Source organism: Myxine glutinosa, chromosome 8, assembly GCF_964187855.1.
Source record: "Myxine glutinosa chromosome 8, kmMyxGlut1.1, whole genome shotgun sequence".
NCBI lineage: Eukaryota > Metazoa > Chordata > Myxini > Myxiniformes > Myxinidae > Myxine > Myxine glutinosa.
This window is the reverse complement of record NC_136268.1, coordinates 35,322,423-35,336,134: the sequence shown is the minus strand read 5'-3', so window position 1 is coordinate 35,336,134 and position 13,712 is coordinate 35,322,423.

The following is a 13,712-nucleotide window of genomic DNA, read 5'->3' as shown; positions in this document are numbered from 1 at the left end:
TTTTGGAACACCAATTGTACTATTAGAGTAACAATTGGTGTCGAGGAGTGAGATTCGGACCCGGGACTAAATTAGTTAGGCCCAAATTTTGGGAGGGAAAATCGAGCCGGAGCGCGTACGGCGCTCGACCAAATCGATCCGGAGCGCGGTCCCGCGGTTACTGCGCTCGACGAAATTATAACAGCAAAATTTGGATTGGTGTTACGAAACTCGAATTTTGAAAGTCGCGCTATGGCGGATCAAGACGGCTGGGGTCCGGTAGGGGAGAGTGAAGCAGGGTCGGTCCAGGACCAAATTGAGGGACGCGAGGAGAGCGAAGCAGTGAGGGCGGCAGGTTCGCAAAATAGCGCCGTCACGCACGAAGTAGCGGGCGCGCAAAATGGCGCGCTCGCTCACGTGGTTGAAGGGTCCCAAAATAGCGGCGCCGCGGAGGGCGAGCCTGCGGTGGCGGCTGGGGACGCTGGGCAAACCGGGTTTGACCTCAGATTATTCTTGACCCAACTGAATGCAAAAATGGATAGGATGGAGGGCCAAATGGGGGTAATGAGGGACGAAGCGAGGGCTCGGAGTGAGCGATTGGGGGTAATGGGAAACCAGATGGGGGTAATGAGGGACGAAGCGAGGGGTACCGGAGAGGGGTTAGACAACGGGATAAAGGAAGTGAAAAATGGGTTAATGGGGGTAGAAAATAGAATGGCTGCCCAGGAGAATCAGATAGAGGGAGTGAAAAATGGGGTAGAGGGAGAGGAGATCAGAAGAGGAGTGAGTGAGGAGGTCGGAGGAGTGCGCGAGGAGGTGAGGCACTGTGAGGAGCACATGGAAAAGGAGGTGAGAAAGGGGACTGTAAAGTTACAAGGGGGCATAGAGGACCTGACGCAGGAGGTGGAACAGCTGACGGAGGGACAAAAAGGACTAACGGAGCAGGTTCAAAGGAACACTGCAGTATTAGGAGGTTTAAAAGCGACACAAAACGACATAAAAAACGACTTAATAGCGACAAAGAGGGAATGTCAGATAGTACGTGAGGGACTGACAACGAGGTTGGACGAGGTGATAGAGGTAATGGAGACGAAGGACCGTCAGGTGAGGACGCACATGGAAACGGTCAAGGTAGCCTTGGAGGACGAGCTTGAGGAGACGTACCGGGGAATAAAAGAGGTGAGGCACAAATTAGAAGAAGTGGAAGAAGGGGTGAGCGAAATTAAGAAGCGACGGAGAGGGGATAACAAAGAGATAAAAGAGGAGATAAAAGAATTGGTCCAAAGTCTGTGTTTGGATCGTGATGTGCTCGTTAACCGGATGAGGGATTCGCAGGTGATGGAGGAGAAGCGAAGAGGAAGAGGACCCGGTGTAAGTGGTGACCAATATGGTCGTGCGTATGATGCGCCAGGTGATTTAAGAAGCTTGGGGGTCGAGATGGACCCGGGTGTTCGTGAGAGGCCACTGGTGAAGTGTGCGACAGGTCTGGTGTGCGAAAAAGGAGGTGTGCAAGAAAGTCCGACTCTGGGGTGTGTGAGGAAAAAGTGTGTGCCAAGGAGTGAGGGTGCTGGCGAGAGTGAGTCGGTCGTAGCGCGTGTGCGAGGGAGCACATGGAAGCGCGGTGTGGTAAGTGTTACAGAGGGTGTGACGGGAGAGTGTGCGCAAGGGTGTGCGCGAGAGAGGTGTGTAACGGACAGGTGCATGAGGAAAGAGTGCGCTGTCAGAAGTAAGGAAGAATGCACACCTGTGGTGAGTGTTACAGAGGGTGTAACGGGAGAGTGTGCGCGAGAAAGGTGTGTGACGGACAGGTGCATGAGGAAAGAGTGCGCTGTCAAGAGTAAGGGTGAGTGCGCTGTCAAGAATGGAGGTGAGAGTAGTGCGAGTGACAAGGAGAGTGAGCTGGTTGTGACAGGTGAGCGAGGATGTACACCTGGGATGGAAGGATGCACACCTGGAATGGTAGAGCGTGAGTGGGAATGCACGCTGGAGTTGGTGGTGAGGCACGTGGTTGGGTGTGCGAATGAGAGCACACCTGTGATTGTCACAGAGGAGGTGACTGAGGAGGGGGCGCGAAGAGGTGTTTTGGTGAGGTGTGCGACCAACGAATGTGTGCCAAAGTGTTCGGTGGTCAGGTGTGTGACCAAGGCTGTGAGTGGAATGGGTGTACCTGGGTGTGTAAGGAAAGGTACGAGGAGCATGGGCACGGCTGGATGTGTGAGCAAGGAACGGGCTGCGGGGTGTAAGCGTCCAGGTGAAGCATCGACGTTAGACGGGGTAGAGTTTAGAACGACTTATAGCCGAATCGGGCCCTCGGTGCGTGCTGGGCCTCGCTTTGAACGGCCGCGTCCGTGCTCCACTAGGCGGAGCTGGCAGCCCGATAGAAAGGGTCGTCATGGCGACCACTTTTTGGTGAGACGTGCCGGCAGGTCTAGATCGGGGCATTGGATGGCTCCACGCCGAGGTGGTGTGTGGGATCTCGGCACGGGTAAGCCCCCGTCCCTGCCCCGACTGCCGGACGCATCCAGCCGCTGGCACAAAACAACCAGCATCCATTGCTTGGCTTTACGAAGCCGGGCTTTGGACAGGGATTGGCGCACCGAGAGGTATTAGTGAGTCGACTGGGTGATGAGGTTAGTGTATTGGACCCAAAATTAGAGAAAAACAAAATTTGATGATTGGCAAGGGATTGGCAGTAGTGATTGGCAGATGATGGGCAGTGATTGGCAAATTTTTAATTTGTTGAAATTTGATGTGCAAAATTGGTAGTGAGAGACCCCCGATGTGGTGGGATGGCAATTCCACCATCCCTCACAGGTGGGGGGCAAAGGAGCAATAGCTTATGGGGTGTATGGCAGTGAAAACTAGCCCGGGTGGGTTAGGATATTGTGTGTAGGGATCTAGAGAAGATGACCTTAGGTGACGTTAAGTTTAGTTAGTGACTGATACCTGTAGTGGGGACGCAGGTAGATTAGTATGGATGATAATGACGTGGGAGCGCAATAGTTTAAAGGGACGACTGGGAAGCGCAAGTTTCAGAAGGGAGTAGTTAGCTGAGATGATGCCGTGTGTGTGAGGATGGAACAGGTGTGATTGCACAGGTGTGCAATTGGACAGGTGTGTGGAGCAGTGTATGAGTAGTGAGTGTGTGGATCAGCGCGAATGCGCTTGGGGAGAGAAGGGTGCAGGTGGCACCAAGTGTGAGAGCACAGGTGTGCAAGTACAGGTGTGTGGAGAGAGTTGGAGTAAGTGGTACGGAGTGGTGTGCATGGTGCGAAGGTGTGGATGGGGGAAGAGTGGACCCCTTTCACGAATACCCGGGGCGGGTAGTGTAAGTGTTAGGTAGAGGGTATAGGTAAGTTGTGGTTGGATATTGGCATTTGTGGTGCGGTTGCAGAATGGTGTTGTGAATGGGTGCATTAGTGTTGTGGAAATGGCGGGGCGTGTAGCCTGTTAGTGTGTGTAGTTGGTTGGGCACTCCACCACTGTGAGGATGTCGGCCAGGTGAGGCCGCAGGTGGGCTCTGGGAGCCGGTAGAGTTGTGGATGGGGCCCGAGGATCCGGAGGATGGACCCGGGTAGCCCAGTGCCAGAGAGGGCACCGAGTGGGGAGAGTGCCAGAGGGCCTTCCCCTGGTAGTTAGGTTAGGGTAAGGAGCAGGTAAGCTCGGAGGCAACTGTAGTGGTGGAGGTGTGCAGGTGGGTAGACCCACTGGGAGAGGTACACGTCGCAGCCCAGAAATTGTACGAGGGCACCGGGAGATGAATCGGGGGAGTGAGACCCCAAATTGAAGAGCACCACAGTTTGGCCAATGGGAATTGGTTTTTAGAACCCATAGTGTAAGAGGGCCAATGGTTTGGCCGGAGAAAGACCCCGGGTAGTGTAAAGTTGTTAAAGTCATTTAGGAAATAGTTAGGATTGATGAACCTGTCGCACCATACGCAGCCACTTACCTGTGGTGATGATGATGACTCCACACCTGTGTTTTCTTTGTTTTGTTGCAGGAGATGAATCGCTGTTGGATTTGTGAGACGCATCACGACGTGGATGAGACATTGGGGTGATTCCATCTCTCCCTCCCTAGGAGGGACTGATGATGAATTGGTAATGGCAAATTTTGATGTTGAGTTGAAAATGGCAAATTTTGATGAGAGTTGAAAATGGCAAATTTGATTGGTTAGGAGGGAGAGAAGACGAATTTGGTTTATGGGAGGAACGGGGAAGACAGTAGGGATGTTTGTTGATTTGTAAAGTAGATGTTTATGGGTAGTGTTGTGTTTTGTGGATACAGTAAGGGGTAAGGGAGGGGCCATGTAGGTTACCTGGTGGGGGGGGGGGGGGGGCGTACGATAGGAACGTACCTGTCTCACCTGGTTCCCATGTGCCCCCAGTGTGCATCACCTTACATTGCGTGCACTTTTGCGCCCTTACCACCTTACTCACTTGTCTGCTTCTTTTGTCTCCCACCTCCGAGGATCTGGCTTTGGGGTAGAGAGAGAGGAGAGAGAGGTGCTGGCTGCGCAGTTGTGGGCCTGCACTTTCGCTGTTTGCTGCCGGGATCGATACACCATATGGACCGCAATGTTTGTGGCCACCCACAATGGACCGCAGTTCGTTTGCGGCCAAGCACCACCCGTTGATGGACCTATGGGTCAACGTGGCACCTATGCCATACAGTTGAACCACTAATAGTTAACACCAAGTGCACCACAAGAAGAGCAAGAGACACCTGCAGGGTTAGGGGTTGTCGAATTTATTTTTATTCCAATGAACAATGGTGACTGCACCGATTGGTGGTGGGGTGGTGCTTTTGATGCTGGGATGGGGTGCTCTGCACGTTATTAAAGGCCGTCGGCCACAGAGCACTCGTGGGTTGGTGTATCGATGCTGGCAAGCGCGCTCTCTCTATGCATAACATCTGCATGTGTTCCTCCAAAGACAGGTCCTGGATCGTAGTGTAGATATCAGCGTAATCTTGTAAATAATGCTCCCTACCGGCTGTATGTGTAGTTTGCGAATTCTTTCCGGATTCGGTTATCCTGTGGGTGTGTTTCTGTGAGGAGAAGGGTGCAACGTCGCAGGGGGACATATTTACTCATTTGTGAATATCTGTAAAACTGTCGCACTCAGGGTAGAGTTAATAGTAGAGGGAACTACATTGCGTGCCACACTAAAGTAGGTAAAAATTTATCGGGTCGGGACGCCCCGAGGGTAGAGAAGGGTGCAATGTTGCGAATATGGAATTTGGCCTCCATATCCGCTTGTAAATATTCCCCTATTTTCTCCAATACTCCCCAACTTTCCCCAATCCCCCATTCCCTAGTCCCATTGCATGTAAATAACAATCAGTAGAGCCGACCTTCCCCTTATTCCCCCATTAAATGTCGTGCCCAGGTCCACCGCACCACACGTAGACAACTTTCGGACATCTTCCTAGTTATTCTTAGTCTATGTCAGTTAAGGCCTCGTCTCCATTAATTATGACTCTTCGTTGCACCAGAATGTGATTATATGGCACCAGTAGTGAGTTTAGGACCTTTCCCATACCTCCTCCCATCTTCTTCCCCGTCTACAACAACAGAGGGGCACGGCGCTGCGCGGGGGGGAGTGTGCGTCCTCCCACCGGCTCGGTTCGCCGCCATCGACAATGCGCTCCAGACGATGCGCTCCAGACCATGCGCTCCACGGGGTTACCACGAAGGGGCTCCTTGTCAGCTCCTCGTCAAGGGCGGAGCCTGGTAAACCCCCCGCACGCACCCAATGAGAAGCAACGTGCCGATTCCACGAGGCGGAGCTAACGAGCCGAGGGCGTGTCACTCCCCGCCGGATATACGCGGCCACGCGCCGGATGTGATGTGAGATGCGCCCCGAGCTGGAGAAAGAAGGACCTGCGAGCGCTGAGAGAGAAAGGCCCGCCTGTGAAAGAACGTCCCCTCCGAGCGCTGTGAAACCTCCCGCATCTCTGGACCGGACCGGGTCGATTCTAACCTTTGAGCACAGGTGCACCTGGAGCCATCGACAACCGCTTTCCTGCCATCAACCCCCGTGTGAGTCAGCCGTTGTACCGTTTGTCTGTCGTCTGTCCGGGGTTAATATAAGAGTGTGTCTAAGTGCCTGTCTTTCTGTGATATCCCTCTAGCCCCTGTAATCTAACCTTTCCGTAACGAATATAATCTCCTCCGGAGGTCTTGAGAACCGTATCCCTGGTGTCTGTCATTATAATTCAGCCGTGTGTCTTCTTTTTCCTTATTGAGCCAGCGTGGCGCGGCTTCGTCAACGTTCGAGTACAATCGGGTAATTTGTGCGGACACGACGGCCATTCCGCTCGGCCCACCTTAACATCAAAGTCGTGTCTGTAACAATATATATATATATATATAGATATATATGTCTGATATATATATTATATATATATATATATATATATTATACACATGCATATATAAAAATATAAATTACAAGCAGTTGGGACTAACCTTAATTTTGGGATAAAGGCATACAATAAAATAAATGCGTCATTGTATACTTATGTGGTACTTATAATAATTATATTCAAGCGTCATTTTCACCGGTATTAACTATACACGAGTGACGTGAGTATTAAGCAAATCATAGTACAATGTGTCCTCTATTACGGATGTCTCTGTAATTACAAATGTGTGTAATTAATTAATTTGTGAAGTGTACTCTCTCCTCCATTTCATTAATACAAGTCAGAATTTTCGAGATGAGGGCATCTATCCAAATCTGAATTATTTAACAGACTTGAGACAGAATATAGTTCGTAATGAATAAATGTATAAATAATCTTTCGGTTGCCATAGTGAGACATATCGCTATGACGTAAAAAATATATAAGTGGTGTTACGTATTCTGCTTGTCTTCTTCGATTTTGTAAACACCCCAATTTAGTGTGTTATATAGAATACCAACAGGAGTACCCGGCGTTATCCGGTGATGTTCTATAACCCGGTTGGTATTTAAAAAAAAAAAAATCTATTTTTTGTAGGTGCCGAAAACACTGCCCGACCTGTCTGCACCCAATAAGGAAAATGTATATTTAAAAGTTTGTTAAAGTTGTGCATTTTCATGTTTCATTGAGCACCTTCACATGTACTTTTTACTGGGCCAGTGTGTTCTTGTCCAGGCTCTATTATCTAATATGACTCCTTTAGATCTGTCTATATGTGTTACCTCCTTTAGATCTGTTTATATGTATTACCTCCTTTACATCTGTCTATATGTGTTACCTCCTTTAGATCTGTTTATATGTGTTACCTCCTTTAGATCTGTCTATATGTGTTACCTCCTTTAGATCTGTCTATATGTGTTACCTCCTTTAGATCTGTCTATATGTGTTACCTCCTTTAGATCTGTCTATATGTGTAACCTCCTTTAGATCTGTCTATATGTGTTACCTCCTTTAGATCTGTCTATATGTGTTACCTCCTTTAGATCTGTCTATATGTGTTACCTCCTTTAGATCTGTCTATATGTGTTACTGTAGGAGCCGTGCTCCAACGTAAATCGGAAGAATGGACGCGACAAAAAGCTGGAATTCGTCCGAGTTTCTTTATTGTGTCAAATCAACTCGGGTACTCTGAAAAGCCCGTTTATCGGGCAGCAATATATATACACATTATCCCGGAGCGTTTGCCCGGGAAAAACGAGACCGGGCGTGCCCGGGCGTCCTGGGCGAACCCTGGAAAAGCGAGTCTGGACATGCCCGGGCGTCCTGGACGAGGCCTGGCAAGTCGAGAGCGGGCATGCCCGGGCGTCCTGGACGAGCACTGGAAAGGCGAGGCTGGGCGTGCCCGGGCGTCCTGGGCGAGCCCGGCATGGTGATCGCTCCGCGTCCTCGGTAGGTGCAAGGCGATTGTGTATACCCAGCGGTAGCCGCTACACACGTCCCCCCAGAATCGACTTGCACCGGCAGGGTCAATTTAAGGGGGGTCCTGATGACCCGGCCGAAGCGACCCCTGGCGGGTCGTGGGGGGGGGGGGTCCGGTGTGGTGGTGGGCGATCGAGTGGGGGGCACCGTGGACGGGGGGCGGCCTCGCCGCGGCGGAAGGGCCAACCGTGGCGGTTGGTCGATGTCCACGTGTGCCGGCTTGAGGCGGTCCACCGCAATCCGGTCCGACCTGCCGCCGATGTCGATGACGAACGACTTGTCGTCCCGTCGCAGGACCCGGAAGGGCCCGTCGTACGGCGGCCGGAGTGGCCCCCGATGTGCGTCATGACGCACAAAAACGTACTCCGCTGTGCGAAGCGCTGGGGGGACGTAGGACTGGGGGTCACCGTGGTGGGACGTTGGCACGGGGGCAAACCGTCGGGCGGTCTCCTGGAGGTCCGAGCGTTGGTGAGCTGCGGACCAGGGACTGGTAGTGTCGGGCACGAATTCGCCCGGGACGCGTAGCGCCTGGCCATAGACAAGCTCGATGGAGGACGCCCGGAGGTCCTACTTGGGGGCCGTGCGGAGGCCCAAAAGGACCCACGGCAGCCGGTCAGCCCAACCGCCGTCCTGAAGGCCGGCCATGAGCACGGCCTTCATGGAGCGGTGGAACCACTCGCACAACCCGTTGGCTTGTGGGTGGTAGGCCGTAGTACGGTGGAGCTTGACCCCCAGGTTGCGGGCGACCGTGCCCCACAGCTCGGAGGTGAACTGCGGTCCACGGTCCGACGAGATGTCCGCCGGTGCGCCGAAGCGGGCGACCCAGGTGGCGATGAAAGCCTGCGCCACGTCGGCGGTGGTGGTGGAGGCGAGGGGAACGGCCTCCGGCCACCTGGTGGTCCTGTCCACCATGGTGAGCAGGTGTGTGAAACCCCGTGATGGGGGAAGGGGGCCCACCAGGTCCACGTTGACGTGGTCGAAACATCGTTCGGGCACGGTGAAAGGTGCCAGCGGGGCCTGGGTGTGTCGGTGGACCTTGGCCTGTTGGCAGACTGTGCAGGTGCTGGCCCAATCGCGGACGTCCCGTCGAAGGCCGTGCCAGACGAATCGCGCTGACACCAGCTTCTGGGAAGCTTTCCGGCCCGGGTGGGAAAGGCCGTGGAGGGAGGCGAAGATGCAGCGTTGCCAGGTAACGGGCATGATGGGGCGAGGCTGGCCTTGGGAGACGTCGCAGAGCAGGACAGTGTCCGCGAAGGGGATGTCGGCCAGGCGGAGGCCCGTGTCCGCCGCCCGGAGGGCTTGCACCGTGGTGTCGGTGGTTTGGTCCGCCGCCATAAGCACGAAGTCCACGCCGAGGTGGACCGCATTCACGCTGGCCTGAGAAAGACAGTCGGCCACGGCGTTGTCTTTGCCGGCGACGTGCCGGATGTCCATGGTAAACTCCGACACTGCGGAGATGTGGCGCTGTTGGCGGGCCGACCATGGCTCCATGACCTTGGCCATTGCGTAAACCAACGGCTTGTGGTCGACGAACGCCGTGAAGGGTCAGCCCTCCAGGAGGTGGCGGAAATGGCGAACGGCCAGGTGTAGACCGAGGAGCTCACGGTCAAACGTGCAATATTTGAGCTCGTTCGGCCGGAGTTGCCGGCTGAAAAAAGCGAGTGGCTGCCAAACCCCGTTCACCCATTGCTCATGTACGGCGCCCACCGCGTAGTCGGAGGCATCCGTGGTGAGGGCGATGGGAGCGTTGAGCACCGGGTGAGCGAGCAGTGTTGCGTCGGCGAGGGCCCGCTTTGAGTTTTTAAAGGCCGCGTCCATTGCTGCGGACCAGACGACGTTGTGCTTGGCCGGCTTGCCCCGGAGGGCTTCGTAGAGGGGCCGCATGAGTTGAGCAGCGCGGGGCACGAAGCGGTGATAGAAATTCACCATTCCCAGGAATTCCTGCAGGGCCTCTATGGAGCGGGGACGCGGAAACGTGGTGATGGCCTCAACCTTGTTTGGCAGCGGCACGGCCCCGTTCTTGGTGATGTGGTGGCCCAAATAATCAACGGCCGTCGTGCCGAAGTGGCATTTGGCCGGGTTGACGATGAGGCTGTGCTCGCTGAGGCGCCCGAACAGTGTTCGGAGGTGGAGGAGGTGCTCGGCCCGGGACGTGCTGGCGACGAGGATGTCGTCCAGGTAAACGAAGAGGAACGGCAGGTCGTGCAGCACGCCGTCCATCAAGCGCTGGAACGCCTGAGCCGCGTTCTTGAGGCCAAATGGCATTCGCAGGAATTCGAATAAGCCGAACGGCGTGATGACGGCCGTTTTTGGGACGTCGGCCGCCCTGACAGGTACCTGGTGGTATCCCCGTATTAAATCGATCTTCGAAAAAATGACCCGTCCTGCCAAACGGGCGGAGAAGTCTTGGATGTGCGGGATCGGATACCTGTTGGGGGTGGTAGCGTCGTTAAGGCGGCGGTAGTCGCCACATGGGCGCCAGCCGCCCCCTGGTTTTGGGACGATGTGTAGTGGTGAAGCCCACGCGCTATCGGAGCGCCGCACGATGCCGAGGTGTTCCAAAGCATCGAACTCGGCTTTGGCCACGGCGAGCTTGGCTGGGTCGAGGCGGCGGGCTCTGGCGTAGACCGGCGGGCCCGTGGTTGGTATGTGGTGCTCGATCCCATGTCGTACTGCGACGGCCGAAAGCTTCGGCCGCGTGAGGGCCGGGAACTCCGTGAGCAGGCGAGCAAACTCGTTCGCCACCGGGAGGGCGCATGCCAGCTCGGTCGGAGCGGAGCTGCTCAATGTGCATGCCAGGGAGCTGAAGGTTTCGGCGTTGATGAGGCGACGCCATTGGACGTCAACCAGCAGTCCGTTTGCGCAGAGGAAGTCGGCGCCTAGCAGGGCCATGGGCACGCTTGCGGTTACAAAAGTCCAATTAAAGCGTTGGCCACCGAAGCAGAGGGTGACATTGCGCGGGCCGAAGGTGCGGATGGCCGAACCGTTGGCCGCAACCAAGGAGGGGCCGCAAACCGCGGACTGCCTGTCCTGATCGGAGGCGGGTATGACACTCAGTTGGGTGCCAGTGTCACACAGGAAGCGCCGTCCGGACGCTTTGTACGTGATGAAAAGTAAGTTGCCCGTGTGGCCGGCGCTCATGGCTGGTAATGAACGCCGGCCCGGCCGTTTCCCGGCTTGCCGAAGGTGCACGGGGGTTGGCATGTCCGGGCCTTCTGTCCGAACCTGGCATGATAATAACACCACGCCTGGTCAGGTGGAGGCCCCAGTCGTCGTGCTGGAGGTGGTCGGCGCGGCGTAGCGGCCGCCAATTGCGTCGTCAGTTCGGTCGTCGACCGTGCCGGGTGCTCGGGCGCCATGGGCATTGCTTCAGACGGCGGTGGGCTCCAGGTCGCTGCTCCAATGCGTTGGCCTGCCGCGGAGATCTTGTCCGCTTCCCTGGCGAGGGCGCGGGGATCCGTGATCGTCGTGCTTGCCAGGGCGAGGCGTACCTGGCTAGGCAGCTGACGGAGGAACATCTCCCGGAACAGGAATGCCGGAGAGTGCTCACCGAGCAGCGAAAGCATGTAGTCCATTCGCTCGGATGGGCGCGTGTCGCTGAGCTCGGGCAGGTCGAGCAGGCGCCGTGCGCGTTCCGCCGATGAGAGGGCGAAAGCGTCGAGGAGGAGCTTTTTAATCGCGTCGTATTTGTCAGCGGCTGGCGGGCGCTCGAGGAGGCTCAGGGCGCGGGCCGCGGTGGCTGAGCCGAGTGCTGCTACCACATGGTGGAGGCGGGTGTCGTCGGCCGTGATGCCTCGCAGGGCGAACAGGGAGTCCGCCTGGGCGAACCAAACCGCCGCGTGAGCCTCCCAGAAGGTAGGCAGTTTGAGGGCCACTGCCGTGTCCATGTCGGGTCACCAATGTAGGAGCTGTGCTCCAACGTAAATCGGAAGAATGGACGCGACAAAAAGCTGGAATTCGTCCGAGTTTCTTTATTGTGACAAATCAACTCGGGTACTCTGAAAAGCCCATTTATCGGGCAGCAATATACATACACATTATCCCGGAGCATTTGCCAGGGAAAAACGAGACCGGGCGTGCCCGGGCGTCCTGGGCGAACCCTGGAAAGGCGAGTCTGGACATGCCCGGGCGTCCTGGACGAGGCCTGGCAAGTCGAGAGCGGGCATGCCCGGGCGTCCTGGATGAGCCCTGGAAAGGCGAGGCTGGGCGTGCCCGGGCGTTCTGGGTGAACCCTGGAAAGGCGAGGCTGGGCATGCCCGGCCGTCCTGGATGAGCCCTGGAAAGGCAAGGCTGGGCGTGCCCGGGCGTCCTGGGCGAGTCCGGCATGGTGATCGCTCCGCGTCCTCGGTAGGTGCAAGGCGATTGTGTATACCCAGTGGTAGTCGCTACATTACCTCCTATAGATCTGTTTATATGTGTTACCTCCTTTAGATCTGTTTTTATGTGTTACCTCCTTTAGATCTGTTTATATGTGTTACCACCTTAGGTCTGTTACCTCCTTTAGATCTGTTTATATGTGTAACCTCCTTTAGATCTGTTTCTGTGTTACCTCCGTTCGATCTGTTTGTATGTGTTACCTCCTATAGATCTGTTTATATGTGTTACCTCCTATAGATCTGTTTATATGTGTTATCTCCTTTAGATCTGTTTATATGTGTTACCACCTTTAGATCTGTTTATATGTGTTACCTCCTATAGATCTGTATGTATGTGTTACTGTAGCGGTTACCGCTGGGTATACACAATCGCCTTGCACCTACCGAGGACGCGGCCAGGGAGCGATCACCATGCCGGGCTCGTCCAGGCCGCCCGGACAGGCCCAGACGCGCCTCTCCCGGGCATGCCCGGACTCGCCGTTCCCGGGCTCGCCCGGGCACGCCCGGTCTCGTCTTTCCCGGGCATGCCCAGACTCGCCTTTCCAGGGCTCGCCCAGGACGCCCGGGCATGCCTGCTCTCGCCTTTCCAGGGCTCGCCCAGGACGCCCGGGCATGTCCAGACTCGCCTTTCCAGGACTCGCCCAGGACGCACGGGCACGCCCAGCCTTGCCTTTCCAGGGCTCGCCTAGGACGCCCGGGCACGCCCGGTCTCGCCTTTCCCGGGAAAACGCTCCGGCATGATGTGTATATATTGTTGCGGATATGAGGACTGTATTTTTTTGATTGTGTGCTTTATTATTATTATTATTGTTTATTCTGCGCCCCCTGCCTCCGGAGCTGTGTAAAGGTGAAAGGGCATCCCATAATTAGTCCACAAGCATACACGTCAGCCAATAATAGAATACCCCTGTTCGATAGTTATATCTTATTCTGTGTTTTAGGGTAAGGCTGTGTCTCCCATTAATTGAAGTACTCCATTGCACCAGTGAAAGAGAATAGATCCCCTTTCATTCCCATCCCCAAAATCTCCATTTCCTTTCACATCCCCTTTCGTCATTGCCAAACCTCGATTGCCAATTACATCCCCTCCAAAACCACCATTGAACATGTGCTCGGGTCAGGGAAGAGGGGCGTGCCCGCCCGTCGTCATCAAGGGCGGAGCCAGAGGATCGCGTGACCAACCAGGGCCGAGGTGAGCACACCGATGGGCGTGTCCAAAAGGCCGGCGGCTTGATCGCCGGAGGCGTTATAAAGGCGTGCGCGCAAAAAGCAAGGGGGTGGTCGGTGGTGAGGAGTGAGTGGACCAAGAGAGAGAAAGAGTGGTTGGACCAAGAAAGAGAAAGAGTGGTTGGACCAAGAGAGAAAGAGTGGTTGGACAGGGAGACGTGCAAGAGTGTTGTTGAGTTGAGGGTTTGGACCAGACGAGTCAGACGAGTCCTGGCAAAGCAAGCGGCGGCCACAGCAGCAAAA